The following is a 23,116-nucleotide window of genomic DNA, read 5'->3' as shown; positions in this document are numbered from 1 at the left end:
TATACTGTACTCTATATCATCGACTGCATCCTTATGTAATACATGTATCACTAGCCACTTTAACTATGCCACTTTGTTTACATACTCATCTCATATGTATATATTGTACTCGATACCATCTACTGTATCTTGCCTATGCTGCTCTGTACCATCACTCATTCATATATCCTTATGTACATATTCTTTATCCCCTTACACTGTGTATAAGACAGTAGTTTTGGAATTGTTAGTTAGATTACTTGTTGGTTATTACTGCATTGTCGGAACTAGAAGCACAAGCATTTCGCTACACTCGCATTAACATCTGCTAATCATGTGTATGTGACAAATAAAATTTGATTTGATTTGATTTGACCATAAGCTGGGTCTTCGCCTTGGCAGAGGGTAGTTTGGGGAGAGGGATGAAATGGTTTGCCTTGGAGAACCTATCCACTACTGTCAAAATGATGGTGTTGCCATCAGACGGGGGAAGCCCAGTGACAAAGTCCAGAGAGATATGGGACCAGGGACGATGAGGGACAGGCAGTGGCTGAAGGATGCCAGAAGGAGCTTGCCATGGAGTCTTGTTCTGAGCACACACTGTGCACACTGCGACGAAGGCAGAGATGCCAGGAACCATTGTGGGCCTTCAGAAACATTGTCGTAGGAAGGCTAGGGTATGACAGGAACCTGGATGACAGGTCCGCCTGAAGAAATGAGCCCATTCCAGGACCAGGGACCAGACTGAGTTAGGTACAAACAACCGGTTAGCCCGGGCCCCCTTGCGGACCAAGGTTTCAATACCCTAATCCACTGAAGCTGCAAGGCATGAGGTAGGGAGAATGCTTTCGGAGACCGAGGGTGTGGCAGAGGATCTGTATAGGCTGGAGCGGGTGTCAAGCTTCACATTTTTGGATGCTGGGTGGTAGGAAATGGTGAAGTTGAATTTTGTGAACCTTAACTCCAGGCAGGCGCGGTGGGATTTAAGGAGCTTCGCTGTATGGAGATATTCCAAATTTTCATGGTTGGTCCAAACCAAGAATGGCTGTTCTGTGCCTTCCAGCCAGTGCGTCCACTCTTCCAGCGCCATCTTGACTGCCAGGAGTTCTCGGTTGCCTACATCGTAGTTCCTCTCTGCAGGATTGAGACGATGGGACAGGAAGGCACATGGATGGAGCTTCTGGTCCTGGGCAGATCGCTGGGACAGGATGGCCCCCACTCCAACATCAGACGCATCAACATCTACCACAAATTGGAGGGACGGGTCTGGATGGATGAAGATGGGTGCTGTGATGAAACCGATACTTCAGGTCCACGAAGGCTCGACCGATGTGACAGGCACCCTGTCGACCGCTGGAGACCATGTGAACGGTACTTTGGGAGAGGTGAGGGCAGAGAGGGGGGCCGCCAGGGTGCTGTAGACCCGAATTAAATGGAGGTAGAAGTTAGCGAACCCCAGGAAGCATTGCAACTGCACCCTGGATATAGGTTGAGGCCACTTTACCACTGCTTTCACTTTTTCCAGATCCACTTGGACATTTCCATCAGCGATGACATATCCCAGAAAGGAGATTGTAGAGCGGTGGAACTCACACTTTTCGGCTTTGACAAACAATTGTGTCTCCAGGAGGTGCTGAAGGACTTGTCTGACATGAAGAATGTGTTCTTGGGCAGACCGGAAAAAAAACAGGATGTCGTCAAGGTAGACAAACACGAAACGGTTTAGCATGTCCCGGAGCATATTGTTTACTAGAGCCTGTTGAGTCCAAACGGCATGACCTGGTACTCATAATGTCCACTGGCTGTGTTAAAGGCTGTCTTCCACTCATCGCCATCGCGTATCCGAACCAGGTGGTAGCCATTCCGAAGATCCAGTTTGGAAAAAACTGTAGAGGTTTGAAAGCAGGGTGGTAGCCATTCATTCAGACCCTGGTAGTCCACGGGGACCGAAGAACATGGCCTTGGTTTCCGGGCCGGATAGAGAATATAGCTGACCGCGAGGTGGTGTGTTGCCTGGGAGGAGATCAATGGCACAATCCTAGGATGGAGCCCGTGCCTTACTGAAGACCTCCAGGAGGTCATCGTACTCAATGGGGACGGCAGGATTGTGTTTCTGGAGCCAAGAAAAATCACAAAACCACAGGAACATTGTGTTTCTGGAGGGGAAAATCACAAAACCACAGGAAAAATAAAAAATAAAAATCGATGAGGAACTGTTATGGTCTCACTGTGGTTTCCTGATACCCGTATATGAACGGGCACAGTGCTATGGGTGACTCTTTCAATAGAGCAACTGTCCAGTGCCCTGGCATCCATGGGGACAGAGAGAAGTTGAGTGAGAATACCTCATTCAGAAACCATGGTAGCATCCATAAAATGTTCATCAGCCCCAGAGTCAATGAGCACCCGGAGAGACTTTGATTGGTCTCCCCACAGCAGAATCACAAAAAAAGGGTGGACAGGTGATGGAAGTTAGAGGACTCCCGGTCTGGTTCACCAGAGTACTTGTACCCACTAAAGAAAAGGGTTTCTTAACTGGGCAAGTGGCTATAATGTCCCGTACAGTACAGACAACAGTTATGCTTAACTCTATGTGAGTGTTCCCCAACTGACGATAACCTAGCTCTTCCCAGTTGCATGGGCTCGGGAGTATCCAACTCACCCGTCACCGATTATTCTCTGGGAACCTCTGGTGTTTTCAGCTCTCATCGGAAATACAAACTTCGGGGATTTCCGGATTCCTTTCAGACAGGCGCCAGCATCAGCAGACGAACACGTGTTCATGAGACCCGACCTCTCACACCGGCATTCTCGTAGGGGCCCATCAAGCCTAATCGCCAGGGCGATGAGGGAATCGAGGTCCAGTGGTATATCCCGACCTGCGAGCTCGTCCTTTATCCCCTCCGACAGTCCGTGGAGAAAGGTGTCAAACAGAGCCTCCGGATTCCAGGAACTCTCGGTGGCCAATGTGCAAAAATCTACTACGTAGTCTACCATATTACTGGAGTTCTGATGTACCTGCAGTAGTTTGAGCCGCCTCCCTCCCGTTCACTGGAGAATCAAAAACCTTCTTCACTTCTGCCATGAATTCCTCCAGGCTATGGCACACAGCAGATTGCTGCTCCCACACAGCCATTGCCCAGGAGTGCGCCCTTCCGGACATTAGCGTGATTAAATACGCAATCTTCGCTCGGTCCGATGGGAAGAAAGAGGACTGGAGTTCGAAAATGAGGGAGCACTGGGAAAGAAATGTCCGTCAAGTACCAGGATGGCCGGTATAATGCTCTGGAGGAGGTAAGCAGGGTTCTCGGGGAGCTGGGGTAGGTTGAACAAATCCACTAGTAGTAGAAAGGTTACTGGGTGATTGGGAGGTCTCAGAGGTGGCGGGATTTGCTCCATTTTAGCCTTGAACCCTTGGTCGTGGCGTTCTGTCAGGGAACGAAGCCCTTCCAAAAGGTCCAGCAGTACCTCCTCATGCCTCCCAATGGTGGCTCCCTGCAGAGAGACAGAGTGACGGAGCTGGTCCCAGTCTGATGGGTCTGTCATGGCCAGTTCGTACTATAAGGGCACAAGGCGAGACCCAAAGGCAGACACAGGGGGCAGAAGGGTAGGCTCCACTATTTATTATACCAAAAGGGGTAGGCAAAGGTAGGTCAGGGACAGGCGAGAGTTCATAAACCAGGTCAGAGTTCAAACAGTACAAGGGGATAGGCAGGCTCGAGGTCAGAACAGGCAGAGTGTTCAAGCAGGTGGATACGGTGTCAGGACAGGGAAGGGTCAAAACCATGTGGGCTAGGAAAAAACAGAGACTGGGAAAAATAGGAGCTAGAAGAAAAGCTGGTTGACTTGGCAAAACAAGACGAACTGGCACAGAGACAGGAGACAAAGGGATGAATACACTGGTGTCACGCTGGTGTAAAGGATTTGGAGACAGGCACAGGAATACACAATATGGGTTTTTAATACACCCAAAACAAACACATATACAAACACTGGGTTGCACCCAAACAAAAGAGCGAGGGTAAACCTCGTTGAACAAAACGGGACGATACCCGTAATACACAATGTATAAAGTACGCAGCATAACAGCTGCACCAACGGACATGGGAATAATAACCGACAAAGACAGAGGGAACATGTGTAATCAGACAAGACAGTCCGGGGTTGATGATAATGAATCCCGTTCAGTGAAGCCTAGAAAGTCGGTGACGTAGACCTCAGGAACTGGTGAACAGAATGAGCATCAGTACCGGGGGGGATCCGTGACAACCCAGGGACTAATGGGGAAAACAGGAGACACCTGGAGGTGGGTGGAGACAATAACAAAGACAGGTGAAACAGATCAATGCGTGACAAACAGAGCAAATTGGTGGGGATTTAGGAGGTGTTTTGAAAGACACTCATGGGAGTGCCCACTGAAAGTTGACTAGCAGCAAGAACTGGGACCTAAAAGACATCCACTATCAGCACCCACTAAATTTGCCCAAGAAGAGGCAAACAAAGGAAAATCCCACACCAAACATAAAGACAGGACGCAAAACAAAAACAGGGAAGATCAGATAAAAGATTGTTTGTCTGGAAATCAAATTGGGAGAACCAACTAAAGGTGTTAACCCTCCATGTTTCTCAAGACAACTGAAGAACTGGGCCAGCCACTCTTAAATAGCACCTGGGCCAGCACAGGAGAAACACCTTCCCACTAACGAGCTGACCAACCAGCACAGTGTTCTGACTAACGAGGTGAAACCAATCGGTGCACCCTACGTGCTAATGTCCAACCTCAAAATGTAAAAACCAAAGCCTGTAACAGACACAATTTTTATTTATTTTTACAAATGCTTAATTACACAGGACAAACTATGGTTGGCATCTCTCTCTCTCTGATCAGTCTGTTGTAATTAGCCTACGATTAGCCTGGGGTGTGTTATCAGTCACCAACACCAACGCTTTGATTTAATGTATTTTTTTCTGATGTATTAGTTTACCTCTAAATTAGTTTGCAATGATTGACAGTCATTAACACAGAGGACTGGGTTCAGCGGAGCACAGCAGAGTGTGCTACTGAGTTCAAAGCCGCCGAGCTGCACCGTAGATTTGACATACGCCCGTGAGCGTCCAATGAAATTAGGTTCGTAAATGTGTAATAATGAGCCTGCAGACTATCACATATTTGCGGCTGTGGATTATTGAGCAGCAGACAGTAGATGGCCTGAAGGGCTCATAGTTAGACTCTCTGACACATTTACACATCTTATCTAGTCATATAGGTAAAACCAGAGAAATGATCCCCTAACTCTAACATTGTTATAGCATCATTATCAAAACGTGTCTGACATCTTTATGACATTAAGAGAGCCTGGGCCGGTCAGTGTGTCAGGGGGCTGAGAGGGAGAGATTGAAAAACAGAGGAGACATATGAGAAGAGAAGCAGTAGAGACCGATGAGATGAAGAACAGAAGACAATGGCAGGGGTAAATCCAAGAGGGTTAAGTGCCTCTTGGCAGTAATCTGCAGATTTATGGAAGGGTTTCAAAGCCTCTCTAAAACCACGTGGAAGAGTGGGAAAGGTGAAAGCGGATGGATGAGTGTCCATCATAAGAGGATGGTGAGATAAGAACAGGGTATGCATCATCATGGGGCTCTGACCCCTGTAACATTAAACAATAATGTACATAGGGCCTAGAGGTAATGACAAACTACAGTAGGGTGAAAGGATGAGGACGAGGTAGCGAACACACACACACACACACACACACACACACACACACACACACACACACACACACACACACACACACACACACACACACACACACACACACACACACACACACACACACACACACACACACACACACACACACACACACAATTACCTGAGACAAGAGTTGATCATACCATCTACATTCCACTCTGGAATAGAACACAAATAAATTCTTTATTCTAGAAGTATCGCGCTTAGCAGAGCCACCACACTTTTCATACAAATCGTAATGTTATATCACATACCAGGACAGCATGATGAGGGAAATATAACAATGACCCAGTGAATCATAGAAACACACTTTTGGAATCAAGTATCTGCTTTTTCCTAACTAGGCAGTTTTCCCTTAACACTGTTGCCTGAGCTGGCTCTTTTTGGGTTTCGGTCTGGGGTGCTATTCAGAACTTAATGAAACATTTATTATATAAGGGTTGCTCCGTCACTCAGTCACGTAGCCATGTTGATGCTCATAATTAGGATGGGGACTAAGGACTTTAAACAAGGGCTAATGACTGTTTCTTCTAAATTACACTACAGGGGCTTGGGAATACAATAACATTGCTAAAGTATACACATATTTAGTAGGAAACAACTTTGCAATCATCATGTTGTCAAATATATTTTGGATGGCAATATTGTCATTAGCTAGCAAAGTTATTCAAAAATAATGTTAGCTAGCTAAAATCTGAAGGTCTCCCTTTAATCTTAGCTAGCTAGCTAAGACTGTAACTAAATACTGTAACTAAAGTCAATCTGGCAACATCAAAAATGATTACAAAAGGTTTTCCTGCTAAGTATTTGTATTTGTGTTTTAAAGCTACAGTAATGCACTTTACACCAAATCTTCATCAGTGCCCAATGAAGATGTAGAATGCTCAGTTGGGCATCAATCCTAAATCAAACGTTCAAAACAGTATTGTGATGCAACATGCAATCCGTGAATATACAGTACCAGTCAAAAGTTTGGACACATACTCATTCAAGTTTTAAAAATATTTTCTCCATTGTAGAATAATAGTGAAGACATCAAAACTATGAAATACACATATGGAATCATGTAGTAACCAAAAAAGTGTCAAACAAATCAAAATATGTTTTAGATTCTTCAAAGTAGCCAACCTTAGCCTGGATGACAGCTTGGCACACTTGGCATTCTCTCAACCAGCTTCATGAGGAATGCTTTCCCAACAGTCTTGAAGGAGTTCCCACATATGCTGAGCACTTGTTGGCTGCTTTTCCTTCACTCTGCGGTCCAACTCATCCCAAAACATTTTAATTGGGTTAAGGTCGGGTGATTGTGGAGGCCAGGTCATCTGATGCAGTACTCTATCACTATCCTTGGTCAAATAGCCCTTACATAGCCTGGAGGTGTGTTTTGGGTCATTGTCCTGTTGAAAAACAAATGAAAGTCCCACCAAGTGCGAATCAGATGGGATGACAGTTTCACCAGCAAAGCACCCTCACACCATGACACCTCTTCCTCCATGCTTCACGATGGGAACCACACATGCAGAGATCATCTGTGAAATTTGGATTCATCAGACAAAGGACAGATTTCCACTGGTCTAATGTCCATTACTTGTGTTTCTTGGCCCAAGCAAGTCTCTTCTTCCTATTAGTGTCCTTTAATAGTGGTTTCTTTGCAGCAATCTGACCACGAAGGCCTGATTCACAGTCTCCTCTGAACAGTTGATGTTGGGATGTTACTAGAACTCTGTGAAGCATTTATTTGGGCTGCAATTTCTGAGGCTGGTAACTGCACATACAGTGGGGCAAAAAATATTTAGTCAACCACCAAGTTCTCCCACTTAAAAAGATGAGGCCTGTAATTTTCCTCATAGGTACACTTCAACTATAACAGACAAAATGAGAAGAAAAAAATCCAGAAAATCACATTTTAGGATTTTTTATGATTTTTTTGGCAAATTATGGTGGAAAATAAGTATTTGGTCACCTACAAACAAGCAAGATTTCTGGCTCTCACAGACCTATAACCTCTTCTTTAAGAGGCTCCTCTGTCCTCCACTCGTTACCTGTATTAATGCCACCTGTTTGAACTTGTTATCAGTATAAAAGACACCTGTCCACAACCTCAAATAGTCACACTCCAAACTCCACTATGGCCATGACCAAAGAGCTGTCAAAGGACACAGGAAACAAAATTGTAGACTTGCACCAGGCTGGGAAGAATTAATCTGCAATAGGTAAGCAGCTTGGTTTGAAGAAATTAACTGTGGGAGCAATGATTAGGAAATGGAAGACATACAAGACCACTGATAATCTTCCTCGATCTGGGGCTCCACACAAGATCTCACCCCGTGGGGTCAAAATGATCACAAGAAGGGTGAGCAAAAATCCCAGAACCACACGGGGGGACCTAGTGAATGACCTGTAGAGAGCTGGGACCAAAGTAACAAAGCCTACCATCAGTAACATACTACGCTGCCAGGGACTCAAATCCTGCAGTGCCAGACGTGTCCCCCTGCTTAAGCCAGTACATGTCCAGGCACGTCTGAAGTTTGCTAGAGAGCATTTGGATGATCCAGAAGAAGATTGGGAGAATGTCATATGGTCAGATGAAACCAAAATATAACATTTTGGTAAAAACTCAACTCGTCGTGTTTGGAGAACAAAGAATGCTGAGTTGCATCCAAAGAACACCATACCTACTGTGAAGCATGCAAAGGGACCAGGACGACTGATCCGTGTAAAGGAAAGAATGAATGGGGCCATGTATCGTGAGATTGAGTGAAAACCTCCTTCCATCAGCAAGGGCATTGAAGATGAAATGTGGCTGGGTTCTTTCAGCATGACAATGATCCCAAACACACTGCCCGGGCAACGAAGGAGTGGCTTCGTAAGAAGCATTTCAAGGTCCTGGAGTGGCCTAGCCAGTCTCCAGATCTCAACCCCATAGAATCTTTGGAGGGAGTTGAAAGTCTATGTTGCCCAGCAACAGCCACCAATACATCACTGCTCTAGAGGAGATCTGCATGGAGGAATGGGCCAAAATACCAGCAACAGTGTGTGAAAACCTTGTGAAGACTTACAGAAAACGTTTGACCTCTGTCATTGCCAACAAAGGGTATATAACAAAGTATTGAGAAACTTTTGTTATTGACCAAATACTTATTTTCCACCATAATTTGCAAATAAATTCATTAAAAATCCTACAATGTGATTTTCCTTCCTCATTTTGTCTGTCATAGTTGAAGTGTACCTATGATGAAAATTACAGGCCTCTCTCATCTTTTTAAGTGGGAGAACTTGCACAATTGGTGGTTGACTTAAATACTTTTTTGCCCCACTGTATTTACTGACCTTCGTGTCTTAAAGTAATGATGGACGGTTGTTTCTCTTTGCTTATTTGAGCTGTTCTTGCCATAATACGGACTAGGTCTTTTACGAAATAGGGCTATTGTCACGTTCTATAAAGGATTGGAGACAGGCGCAGGAATACGAAATAGGGGGTTTTAATACTCCACCTAAAAATACAACATGCCATGAAAAGACACGGGGACGAAGCCCAAAACAAACACATATACAAAAACAAAGGGATGTAACCCAAGCAAAAGCGTGAGGTTAAACCTCTAATAAATTCAAGGGACAAGACACGTAATAACAATACATGGGACGAGACCCGTAATAATGAGTACACAATTACATGCAGCACGTAAGCCGAAACAACAATGTACTCACAAGACGAACGGGCATGGGAACAATAACCAACAAGACAAGGGTGAAAAGAGGGCACATATATACAATTACTACTCAGGGGAATTGGAATCAGGTGTGCGTAATGAGACGATTCAGTGACGCCTAGATGCCGGTGACGTTGACCTCCAATACCGGTGCACGGAATGAGCAGCAGTACCGGGGGAATCCATGACAGGTATCTACTGTATATCACCCCTACCTCGTCACAACACAACTGATTGGCTCAAAAGCATTAAGAAGGACAAATGAACTTTTAAATCAAACCAATCAAATAAAATACAACAGGTACAGACCTTACAGTGAAATTCTTACTTACAACTTACAATTTGACAATGATTAGGGCCTTCCTCTGACTGCCTGGTATAGAGGTGGCAGGAAGCTTGGCCCCAGTGATAAACTGGGCCATACGCACTACCCTTGCGGTCAGAGGTCAAGCAGTTGCCATACCAGGCAGTGATGCAACCAGCTTTCGATGGTGCAGCTGTATAACCTTTTGAGGAGCTGAGGAACCATGCCAAATCTTTTCAGTCTCCTGGGGGAATAGGTTGCCACTGTCTTGGTGTGTTTGGACCATGATAGCGTTGGTGATCTGGACATGAAGGAACTTGCAGCTCTCAATCAAGACCATGGTTTGAGGAGCTGTGAGGAACCAGTACCTCCAGGCTCTGATCAGGCCCTACACCCAAACAAGGGCACTTTTCCAGTCTGGCCTGGCCTCCCTACCACTGAGGAATACAGGCTCAGCCCAGTCAAAACTGTTCGCTGCCCTGGCCCCCTGGAACAAACTCCCTCACGACGCCAGGACACTGTCTTCCGGAGACACCTGTGTTTGGAATACCATAGGTTGACCCCCTAAGTTTTTAGATGCACTATTGGTGACTGTCCCACTGGATGTCATAAGGTGAATGCACCAATTTGTAAGTCGCTCTGGATAAGAGCGTCTGCTAAATGACTTAAATGTAATGTAATGTAAATGCTCCACTACAGCCCCATCGATGAGAATGGGGGCATGCTCGGTCCTCCTCTTCCTGTAGTCCACAATCATTTCCTTTGTCTTGATCATGTTGAGGGAGAGGTTGTTTTCCTGGCACCACACGGCCAGGTCTCTGACCTCCCTATAGGATGTCTCATCATTGTCGATGATCAGGCCTACCACTGTTGTGTCGTCAGAAAACTTAATGATGGTATTGGAGTCATGCCTGGCCATGCAGTCATGAGTGAACAGAGAGTACAGGAGGGGACTGAGCACACAACCCTGAGAGGCCCCCGTGTTGAGGATCAGTGTAGCAGATGTGTTGTTACCTACCCTTACCACCTGGGGGCTGCCCGTCAGGAAGTCCAGGATCCAGTTGCAGAGGGAGGTGTTTAGTCCCAGGGTCCTTAGCTTAGTGATGAGCTTTGAGGGCACTATGGTGTTGAACGCTGAGCTGTAGTCAATGAATAGCATTCTCACATACTGTAGGTTTTCCTTTTGCTTCCCGACTCTCAGTGCACATTGTTACAGAATGACGCCTTTCCAAAGGGAAGCATCAGGGAGTTTTGTTTTGTTTTCGTGTTGGAGGTGATGTCGGGTCTGGGTGTCAGATCCAGAGCTATTGGGGAGGCTTCCCATGCATCAGCGGGGTCGACGGGTTCCCCTGCCTTAGATGGATTTACGGGTTTCCATACTTCAGCGGGATTGATAGACTCCCATGTCTCAGCTGGTTCGACAGGCTGCCATGCCTCATCGGGTTTGATAGGCTCCCATGCCTCAGCGGACTCGATAGGCTCCCATGCCTCAGCGGACTCGATAGGCTCCCATGCCTCAGCGGACTCGATAGGCTCCCATGCCTCAGCGGACTCGATAGGCTCCCATGCCTCAGCGGGCTCGATAGGCTCCCATGCCTGAGGTGGGTGAACAGGTTACCGTGCCTCGATCGAGGTAACCGGGGAGGTTTCAGGTGGCTCATCAGGTTTCCACACATCAGCAGGGGTGACTGGTCCGCACCTGATCCCTGTGATCGTCCCTTTGGTTGGCGTCCTGCGACTGGAGCCGAACGCGCCGGGGAGGGGGTACCGCCATGTATGCTCTCTCTGGTGCTCTAAGTCACCATGATCCCACATCTCAGCCGGACTGACAGATTTTCCCGCACCTCAGCAGAGGCGACCGGTCCGCTCCTGATCCCCGGGATTGTCCTTCTGGTCGGCGTTCTGCGGCTTGGGCCGCACGTCGGGGAGGGGGTAATGTCACATGACGCACACCTGTCACCATCGTTACGCACACCTGCGTGTCATTAGACTCACCTGGACTCCATCACTTCCCTGATTACCTTCGCTATATATGTCACTCCCTTTGGTTCCTTTCCCAGGCGTCATTGGTGCTGTTTCAGTTTCCTGTTTGTGCTTTGTTCGTGTTTCTTGTTTTGTATTATGTTTCATTAATTTTTTTAAACACACTCCCTGAACTTGCTTCCCGACCCTCAGCTCACATCGTTACAAAGGCAAAGGGTGGCTAATATAAAAATATATTTTTTGATTTGTTGAACACTTTTTTGGTTACCACATGATTCCATATGTGTTATTTCATAGTTTTGATTTCTTCACTATTATTCTACAATGTAGAAAAAAAAATTAAAATAAGAAAAACCCTTGAATGATTAGGTGTGTCTAAACTTGTGACTGATACTGTATGTTTGCTTTATAAATCCATTTTGATTCCATTTAATCAACCCCACATTGGGACTGTTGGGTTATATTACTGTCTCTGTATGATGATGGGTTTTCAACCACACAAGACTCATCTTCACAATATGAAGGGAGGGAGGAGTAGGGATGGAAGGAGAGAGAGATAAGGTTTATCTATTTATCATCTGTTTTGCTATTCACTGCTCAAGCCTTTGACCCTTTCGTGTCTATCTTTTATTCAGGATCAAAGGGTTAGACACCAAGGGGAAATAGGGAAGTTCAAAGCTGACCTCAGAGCAGTGGATGGCTTGCCTTCACTGTACATCAATTGAAAATTCTGCGGGACTTATTAGGTAATGACTTATTAGGTGGTAAAATTACAGAGGGTTACTACTGTGTGTGTGTGTGTGTGTGTGTGTGTGTGTGTGTGTGTGTGTGTGTGTGTGTGTGTGTGTGTGTGTGTGTGTGTGTGTGTGTGTGTGTGTGTGTGTGTGTGTGTGTGTGTGTGTGTGTGTGTGTGTGTGTGTGTGTGTGTGTGTGTGTGTGTAATCCTAACATTGAGCTATTGAATAATGGGCTAATATGCATAAGCTTCTAACTTAGGCTACACATCTCAAGCCTGTTTGTCTCCATTGTTATGTTGCACAAGTACGCACCTGGCCTCTCCGCTGCCTCGGATAATCCTCTTAAATCTTGTGGAGTCACAGGAAAAGCCAGACTACAATAACTTGTTGGATACTTATTAGGGGTTCACAGCAATTCTAGTTTTTTTCTTTGACATGATCAAATAAACCAAGCATAGATTTGTCACTTTTTTCTAATTTGGCACACAGACACTAGAGGCCATAAGTAAGTTGGTCAAAAAGAATGGCCCTGATCGGCCAATAGATGGCGCCGTTATAAGCAAGCTCATTTAAACCCTCATATCCGCCGCCCTGTTAGGTTTAAACTTTATATGGAGCTGTCTTACCACATGCTGAACAAATTTGCCTCAAGGACCCATAAGGTCCGTCAGGATAGATTTCCATACAAAAGCTATAGGACCTTTATTTTTTATACTAGGCCTATCCGAAGAAAGAAGCAGGCTTGTTCTTGGTAATTGCTTTTTGTAAATCAGAACTACAGCATAGGCCAAATTTACTTTAGAGGAAATTTGAGGAGTGAAAGTGAATTGGGGTGATACCTTTGGCCAGAATCAACCGGATTGCATCTGGTTTTCAGGGGAAATGGAAAGAGAGCCTGTTTTTGGATGTTAACAAGGTGAAACTCCATCTTAACTTCTCCTCCACACTTACTGGATTGGTTCAACAGTGCAGATGAGAACTTCTCGACAGTTTTTGTTATCTCGTCAGGACTGGAAAGAAAGAAACGCCGCTCAGGCATTTATTTTACACCTGCTATGTTAGGTTACCACCTTATTAATAATAGGTCTACAGCGTGCCATAGGATGTGTTGATCAGTTACATTTACATTACATTTAAGTCATCTAGCAGACGCTCTTATCCAGGGCGACTTACAAATTGGTGCGTTCACCTTATGACATCCAGTGGAGCAGCCACTTTACAATAGTGCATCTAAATCTTTTAAGGGGGGGGGGGGTGAGAAGGATTACTTTATCCTATCCTAGGTATTCCTTAAAGAGGTGGGGTTTCAGGTGTCTCCGGAAGGTGGTGATTGACTCCGATGTCCTAGCGTCGTGAGGGAGTTTGTTCCACCATTGGGGGGGCCAGAGCAGCGAACAGTTTTGACTGGGCTGAGCGGGAACTGTACTTCCTCAGTGGTAGGGAGGCGAGCAGTTGATTGACAGGTGTACTGTAGAACGATAAACAATACACTTTCCTCTGGTATGGATGCTCGCCAATGTGGGTTCGAGTCCAGACTTGCGATAAACTTCTTTAAAATAACTAACACTAGTACTGCAATACTGCCATCTTTAGGATGATAACGAGAGTGCTTGACTTTGCTAAGGATGCTCTTATGGAATAGTTTTTGTTCACGTCCATCTACAGTACAGTACCAGTCAAAAATGTTGACACACCTACTCATTCAAGGGTTTATCTTTATTTATTTTTTTACTATTTTCTACATTGACTCACAATTGGCCCAGCATTATCCTGGTTAGGGTAGGGTTTGGCTGGCTGGGATGTCCTTGTCCCATTGCACTCTAGCGACTCCTGTGGTGGTCCAGGCGCATGCACGCTGACACGGTTGCCAGGCGCAGGGTGTTTCCTCCGACACATTGGTGTGGCTGGCTTCCAGGTTAAGCGGGCATTGTGTCAAGAAGCAGTGCGGCTTGGCTGGGTCATTTCTCGGAGGACGCATGGCTCTCGACCTTCACCTCTCCAGAGTCCGTACGGGGGTTACTGCAATGGGACAAGACTGTAACTACCAACTGGTACCCTCGTTATGTTGAGAGCACAACCTATTTATCTCATGATCACATGACAAAAGTTGTTTTGGAGAGATCATGAGATAATCAAAAGTACCACGCATCATCCATTAGTTTGTTCAGGTGCACGATAACCACTTAAATCAAGGCTGAGTTGTGCGCAATGCAGCCATTTAACGATGCCTGACAGGCAACCCTGTTTCCCAGCGTGAGCTAGCTAATTAGCTAGGTAGTCTTGTAAGCTAGTTAGCTAGCTAGCTAGTAAGCTAGCTTGTTATCTATGCTGGATGTTAGCTTGCAGGCTGATATTGAATCTGATCAAGCTCTGAGGCTGAAATTGAATCTGATCTGCCTGTCAGGAATGGAGCTCACCCACTGTAAATGTAACTATTATCTACAAAACATGAAGTGTCCCTTACAATTATACACATATCAATTATGCAAGCTAACAACCAGCATAGATAACAAGCTAGCTAGCTAGCTAGCTATCAAGACTACCTGGCTAACTTACTCACTCACTCACAAGACTAGCCAAGCTAGCTGTGTTGTTGCTTGCATGTGATTGGCTATGGTCTTGGGGGTGGCATACAACCTGGGAGACAGGGTTGCATGTCAGGCATCGTTCAGGGCTTAAATGCCCCAAGAGCTCTTAGCTCAAGTTAAGGGACATTTAGCTTGCTAACATTCTAACTTATAAACTGATAATGAGCGCCAAACACAAATGAAAGCATGATGTTGCATGAAATGTACCATCCCTTAGTGTAGCAATCAATAAAAACAAATGCGCTGATCCACAGTGGGCTCTGCCGCCTCAACCATACTGTCAATCTATCAATATGTCCACTCCTATTTATAGAGTTTATCTTGTGAACTCGACAAAACAACTTTTGTTATGTCGTGATCATGAGACAAATAAGTTGTGAAATCGAAATAATGAGGGACTTACTTTTTTATTCATTGGTCCTCTCTGGACTTCCATAGGTAAGTATAGGGCTAACCAATGATTTATATATACACTAGATGATTAATAGTGGGCATTTTGGCACTCCCTCATCGCTGTAAAAAATATTTAGGAAGTTATAGAAATGCATTTATTTTATTACAGACACCATAATGCATACATTTACATTGTATTATGTGAGCTACACATAACAATAAAAAATGAAAAAAATATACTAAATCATTTTCATAAAAGTATCATTTTTAAGAAGTTCTAATGTTACTGTCCCCACTCCGACAACAAAAATACTTAAATACATGTAATTTTGTCTATGAAACAATTAATAGAAATATTCCTACGGAGGACGGGTTCTTCTGGGGAGTGCCAATGTGGCCAAAATGTCGCTTCAAAGCCTCTTATTGGCCAATATATAGCACCTGGCTAATGTGTCCCAGGTGATCTGATGGGTCCAGCTACAATGCAACGTCCTATCACGTGCAAGTAAATCAATGATTTTAATTAGCTGATGCTCATTTTGAGTCAGAGAAACTGTTTAAATGTAAGCTGTTTCTAATGTTCGCAAGTATCCCAAAGTCTTTACATAATGGCATGTTGCTACACGTGTAAGAGTGTATAGGGGGTGTTAAAAGTATATACAATCTGATAAGGTATGCAAAGATTCCCATGAGTTTTCGTATGGCTGACAAATAACACCAACATGAAACCACGCATAAAATAAATACATTAAAAAATACACAAATACACACACAGTCATGACAAGCTAACTACAGCAACACCACACTGGCAGTGAGACTGATGGCAAACTGTTCTTTCACATTCTTCACAACACACTATTCAAACATCAAAACACACACAATATAGGAACTCCACAGAGACAAAACATTAATTCAAGATCTCTCCCTAAAAAAAACACCCACATGATATACAATACAACAGATAGAAACAATAGGAGACCCTGCCTATTCCCCCCACAGAATAAGCTCTCTCATACTCCAGGACCATCCATCAGCTATCAATAAGTATTTTTGGAAATACAACCCAGCTCATAACATCTCAAAGAGTTCCCAGATGTCACGTTCTGAACTTAGTTCTTTTATTATGTCTTTGTTTTAGTTTGGTCAGGGCGTGAGTTGGGTGGGTTGTCTATGTTCCCTTTTCTATGTTTTGGGATTTCTGTGTTTGGCCTGTTATGGTTCTCAATCAGAGGCAGCTGTTTATCGTTGTCCCTGATTGAGAACCATATTTAGGTAGCCTGGTTTCACTTTTGAGTTGTGGGTGATTATTTTCCGTGTTAGTGTTTGTTTCCACACGGGACCATTTCGTTTGTTTCACTTTGTTATTTTATATTGCTGTAGTGTTCTGTTTGTCTTATTAAAATGGACACTTACCACGCTGCAAATTGGTCCGATCTCTCTTACTCCTCATCAGAGGAAGACGACGAACGTTACACCAGACTTGAGGAATGACAGCTTATGAGTGTGCACAGGGGAATGGCACTTCAGATATGTTCTCATTAGAACACCTTTGTTTTGGTGAAAACTTTAGTTGGCCAAAATTCCAACAAATCAAACTTCATTCCCTTCATACCCCTTAAATCTGCCTGGAAACTGTCATCATGACAACCAAATTGAAAAAATGTATTTGATGTTTTGCAGACACGCATATCATTCCAACCAGACAGTGAGTACATGTGTATGTGTGTGTGTGCATGCGTGCACTAGAGCATGGGTTCTCAAAGTGGGGTCTGTGGACCCCTAGGGTGAGTGAGGAGAGTAAGGAATGAGGTGAGGTGAGTTGAAGGTAGAGGCTGTAACCTAACCTGGTGGGTTAACCTAATACACATCACAATGCTGGGAGGTATGGCTGGCGTCTGTCATACTATGAGTGCTGTCATTACCTCACACACTGTATGGTCTATAGGCTGACTGGCTACTAAACCATCTCATGATCATCTGTACATGGCGCCGACAGAGAGGGCTGCCTCGCTTCTAGTCCTTAGGGAACTTTGCCATATTTAGTTTTTTTAATGTAGTATTTCTTACATTGCTAGCCCAGAAAATCTTAAGTGTTATTACATACAGCTGGGAAGAACTATTAGATAACAAGAGGATAATACAGTGCCACCGACGCTGCCCGCTACCAAGGAAAGCGTGCACCCCCTCTCCTCGTTGGCCGACGTGAGTAAGACATATAAACGTGTTAACCCTCGCAAGGCTGCCGGCCCTAGCCGCGTCCTCAGAGTATGCGCAGACCAGCTGGCTGGTGTGTTTACGGACATATTCAATCTCTCCCTATCCCAGTCAGCTGTCTCCACATGCTTCAAGATGGCCACCATTGTTCCTGTACCCAAGAAGGCAAAAGGTAACTGAACTAAATTACTATCGCCCCGTAGCACTCACTTCTGTCATCATGAAGTGCTTTGAGAGACTAGTCAAGGATCATATCACCTCCACCTTACCTGCCATCCTAGACCCACTTCAATTTGCATACTGCTCCAATAGCTCCACAGATGATACAATCGCCATCACACTGCAGGCAATCCCATCTGGATAAGAGGAACACTTATGTAAGAATGCTGTTCATTGACTACAGCTCAGCATTCAACACCATAGTACCCTCCAAGCTCATCATTAAGCTTGAGGCCCTGGGTCTCAACCCCGCCCTGTACAACTGGGTCCTGGACTTCCTGATGGGCCGTCTTATTACATCCCTTTGCTTAAATTTGAGTGTATTAGGTAGTTGTTGTGGAATTGTTAGATTACTTGTTAGATATTACTGCACTGTCGGAACTAGAAGCACAGGTATTTCACTACACTCACAATAACATCTATTAACCATGTGTATGTGACCAATAAAGTTTTATTTTATTTTACTCCCCAGCAGAACATCTCAAAGACCAACCTGTTCTTCTACAGACCACTGGGCAATGTTGAATTAAATTATTTAAAAAATATGTTTTACTTCCTTCCCGGAACAGTGGTTCAAATATAGTTACTACTTATAGTTATTACTTTTGTTTTCAGTTCAGACTCAGGGGCTCTATTCTATAGAACACGCAAAAAGGTTTTTTTGTGGATAAGTGGAATGCAGTATTCATCTTCCTGAGCTTTTAGGGTTTTTAATGATTGTTTTGGTTGAATAGGCTTGTATACCAGCCCTCTAGGTTCCTAGCCTATTCCATCTCCCCAGACGAACTCAATGACTCAGCTATTGTTCAGTGGATTCTGAGTCAAACAACACTCACTATAGCTTCATATTGCTTTGGTCTGACAGACCCAGACCTCTCTGCTAAACACACGCACAGACAACCCTATACACACACTCCTGTGGACTGTATATTTTGATCTGGCACTGCTCGATTCAACATTCTTCCACAGGGCTGTGCTCACTCACACAAAGGCCTGGTAATTTCTTTGACACTGGTGGCCACTTAGAGAGATAAATTGAGGCAGAGACCATACCAAATGATGTGTGTCATATGCCGCCAACACATATCAAACACATATCATGAGCAAAATTACACCAAACACGCCTCCAACACAATCATCAAGTTTACAGATGACACAACAGGGGTAGGCCTGATTACCAAAAATGACGAGACAGCCTACATGGAGGAGGTGAGGGCCCCGGCAGAGTGGTGCCAGGAAAATAATCTCCCTCAATATCAACAAAAGGAAGGAGCTGATCATGGATTTCAGGAGACAGCAGAGAGAGCACAGCTGTATCCACATCGGCGGGGCTGCAGTGGAGAAGGTGATAATCTTCAAGTTCCTCTGTGTACACATCACTGACAATCTGAAATGGTCCTCCCACGCAGACAATGTAGTGAAGAAAGCACAATAGCCCCTCATCAACCTCAGGAGGCTGAAGAAATGCAACTCGGCCAGTAAGACCCTCACAAACTTTTACAGATACACCTATGAGAGCATCCTGTTGGGCTGTATCACCGCCTGGTACGGAAACTGTATCATCCACAACCACAGGGCTCCCCAGAGGGTTCTTCACTACATTGTCTGTGTGGGTGAACCATTTCAGATTGTCAGTGATGTGTTGTGCGGTCTGCCTATAGTATCACCGGAGGCACACTTTGTGCCCTCCAGGACATCTACAGCACCCGTGACACAGGAAGGCAAAGAAGATCATGAAGGACCTCAGCCACCCGAGGTCAGTACAGGTGCATCAAAGGTTACAGGGACAATGTTGTAATGCAGATCAGAAGAGCTCAGTAAGTAGAGGAGTGTTTCACACAACCCACACATGTTGTATCTTATGTTAGAAGACAAGAGAGGTGGACGACCTGACCAGGGATCATTTTCAGCAGTCAGAGGGAGGCAGTGCCATGGGTGGGCAGGTAGAAAGATAGACTTTACAATATTTGAGAGGAGATAAGAGGACACAATCTCCCTGCCCTGTGTCTCTACTGTAATGTGGAAGCAATGGTCTTCTTATTGCTCCACTAAAGAATATGAATTACATTTACATTTTAGTCATTTAGCAGATGCTCTTATTCAGAGCAAACTTAGTGCATTCATATTAGAGGCAATCATCATTTATTCATCCATTTTTAGACACATAAATGAAGAATATGTACCCATTGATTCTTGAGGAATATCTGGCATACTCCCTGTCCTTTTATTGTTAGCTTGCAGTCTCAAGCCACAGAAGTAGCTAACATTAACTTAAATGTTAGCTACAGGTAGGCCTAACGGTGCATGGACACTACCGTAGATAGAGGTAAATTACCGCGTGTCGCTCAGGTCGCACATTGTGACTCGCTTGTGGGCGTGCTGGCAGCTTTTCGATTGTGCATCAATAATTCAGCATAGCAAGTTTGTATGAACGTCTGGTTATTAAATGGGTACATAGTTCAATAGTAATATCCTCTAAAACGCTCTAGTGACAAACAAACTTTGCTGCCCTGTTTCAAATTATCTACATGGCTGGGAGAACCTATTCAAGTAAAGTAAATACATTTAAAAAATGTAAGAAAAACCGACGTATTATTAATTAACTAGCTACATTGCAGACTATCTCAAATGAGCTGCTAAATGAACTAGCTAGTTGGCTAGCTTGCCAACTTCACATAATGTATAGATAGCTAGCTAAGTTAATTAAATATCACCAGCTACCTAACCTCATATTAGCTCGGTATCTTGATTCATTTATCACTGTAAAAAACTAACTCCAAATGCATTTGTAGGTAAGTTAGCTAGCTAACAGCCATGGAGGAGCGGGAAAGGATAGCAGCCGAACTGTCAAAAGTGAGAGAAAGGGCTATTCTGGATAGGGCAGGTACTTTTGTGTAGTTCCTGTCCTTTGAAGTGAGGACGGAGATAATAGTAACATAACATTCAGTACGGTATAATTGGACTATAATGAAGTCTGTTTCTTGTGAGGTGTTCTGTCCTCAGATAAAGAGAGCTATGAAAGCCGGTCTACATATATGAAGAGCAGTGGTTCTCAGCCCTGGGGTCTCAAAAGGGGTGCACATTTTTGTTTTGCCTTAGCACTGCACAGCTGATTCAGTTGATCAACTCATCAAGCTTCGAGTTGTATTTCTGTATTCATTCTTTGATATGATCCTGTTATTGTCACATGCTATATATGCACGTGTGTGCCCATTCATCTTGATATCCAATGTTTTCATGAGTTGTTATAAGGGATATTATACTTTAGTAATCCACAATGACCCAGTGATGTAAAAGTCTAATAATGACATTGTCTTCCATATTACTACAGATACCTTGTAACTGGAGAATCCTTCAAAACAATTGCCTACAGTTAATATATAGGGCACTGCAGGTTTGGGGACCAGGGCCACCTGGGACTGCCTCCTGGGGGAATTCAGGTGTGTGAAGGCTACCTGTGTCCTGCATAACTTGATGAGGATGGACACGAGGACCAGGAGGGGATGTGCAGCTTGCCGCCGTGTGCCAGAGTAGAAGACTGCTGCTCTGTGAGATGTTTCAAGGATGGGGTCTAACAACTCAGCTAGAGAGGAAATCTATGTGCGGGAGATCTTCACCTCCTACTTCTTCGAAGATGGTGCTGTTCCCTGGTAACACCATTGACTACACTATGCACAACCAAAGGCTCTTTTAAGAGCCATTGACATTGCAATAAGAGTATTCTTCCATTTACTTAACGATGTCAACAGCAGTTATTCAATTCCCAGTTTCTCTCCCCTTGATTTCAACTTCTCAGATGAGGGTGCTGTTTAGCCACGGGTGTGATGTCTGTACAGAAACAAAACAGGCTATTTTAAATCACCCATATTGATTTTTTAAATACAATTAGATACACTATAACCCACACACTCATGTATCAATATGATTGTTGGATTGTGTTGTGCAGTAAGCAGGCTTAGGTGTATAACTGGCTCCATCCACCTTCAAAAAATAGGCAAGAGGGCCAACCATGGAAAATAGTAAGATAATTCATTATTTCTATAACTACTCTATATTGTTTGTCCTCGTGTGTCCGTTCATGTTTTTCTGCATAAAGTACTCTGCAGCCCCTTAGTGTGGTGTGGACACCAGGAGAGGCCGCACAGAGCTTCCTTTTGAACACAGTCACTTTAACTACCTTATTTTTCAATAACAGTCTCATTCAATTCATCCCTCTCTCTTCTCCCTAAATCCTCTAGGTTATATCAGCTGTGTCAGTGAACCCCTCCCACATCTGAACAGGCTACATAGAGGGCACAACATGATCAGAGGTTAGAGGTCACTTGGTCTGTTCAACATTAAGTATTTTTAAAGAGATGCTTTACATTGAAATAGAGATGAAGTAGTCCCAGAGTTAATGATCCAAGGTCAGTTTTGCATTTCACTTCCTGATTGATGACTAACAACGTTGGAATAAAACATCAGGCTTAAACATGCTCTCTCTCCATCTGTCTCTTGTCTGCAGATATGTTTTGATGTGAGAGGGGATGCCAACCCCCAGTCCTATCATCGCCACCTCACCTGCTTTTAAGATAACCTTTGGGCTGTCGAGTGATACTTATGTAATTGTGATGAACTGAGTATATTTAGGTAGCACTGTGATTCATTAATCATATGCTGCCTTCCCTGCTCCTATGTTTGACCTCTTTCCCTTTTACACCTCTCCCACCTCTTTTACACCTCTTTCTTCATAATGTGCATTGAAGTACAGATTGAACTGGAATTTATAACATTACCATTATAATATTTATAATGCATGTATTTATAACACTTGGATAATGAGATTTGCAATAAAGCATTTTACATTCTCTACTGGTTGAAATTAAGTCTAATTTGATTAAATACTACACCTATCCTGTGTTTATCAGATCAATGCAGATGAAGGGCATTCGGTATTGAGATAAACTGGTTTTAGACTATTTACATGATGCATTGGAAGTGTAGTGTACTGTTTTTATGTATATATGAATTACAAACCAGCCTTTAACTATTTAAATCCTGTTTCTAGTCTATGAGCTTCAATGTGTAACCATTGATGTCCCAGGACCAAAATTAGCAAACCCTGTTGAAGTGTATAATTGTAATACATACATGCTGACACAGCATCATTCAAAGACTGGAATTTGATAACCCTGGTATTGGATATGACTGAAAAATAATCTTAAAGACATTCATACCTGAACTGCACCTTTATT

Source organism: Oncorhynchus gorbuscha, linkage group LG14 (genome assembly GCF_021184085.1).
Source record: "Oncorhynchus gorbuscha isolate QuinsamMale2020 ecotype Even-year linkage group LG14, OgorEven_v1.0, whole genome shotgun sequence".
NCBI lineage: Eukaryota > Metazoa > Chordata > Actinopteri > Salmoniformes > Salmonidae > Oncorhynchus > Oncorhynchus gorbuscha.
The sequence above is the reverse complement of the archived record's forward strand: the minus strand, read 5'-3'. Positions refer to the sequence as shown.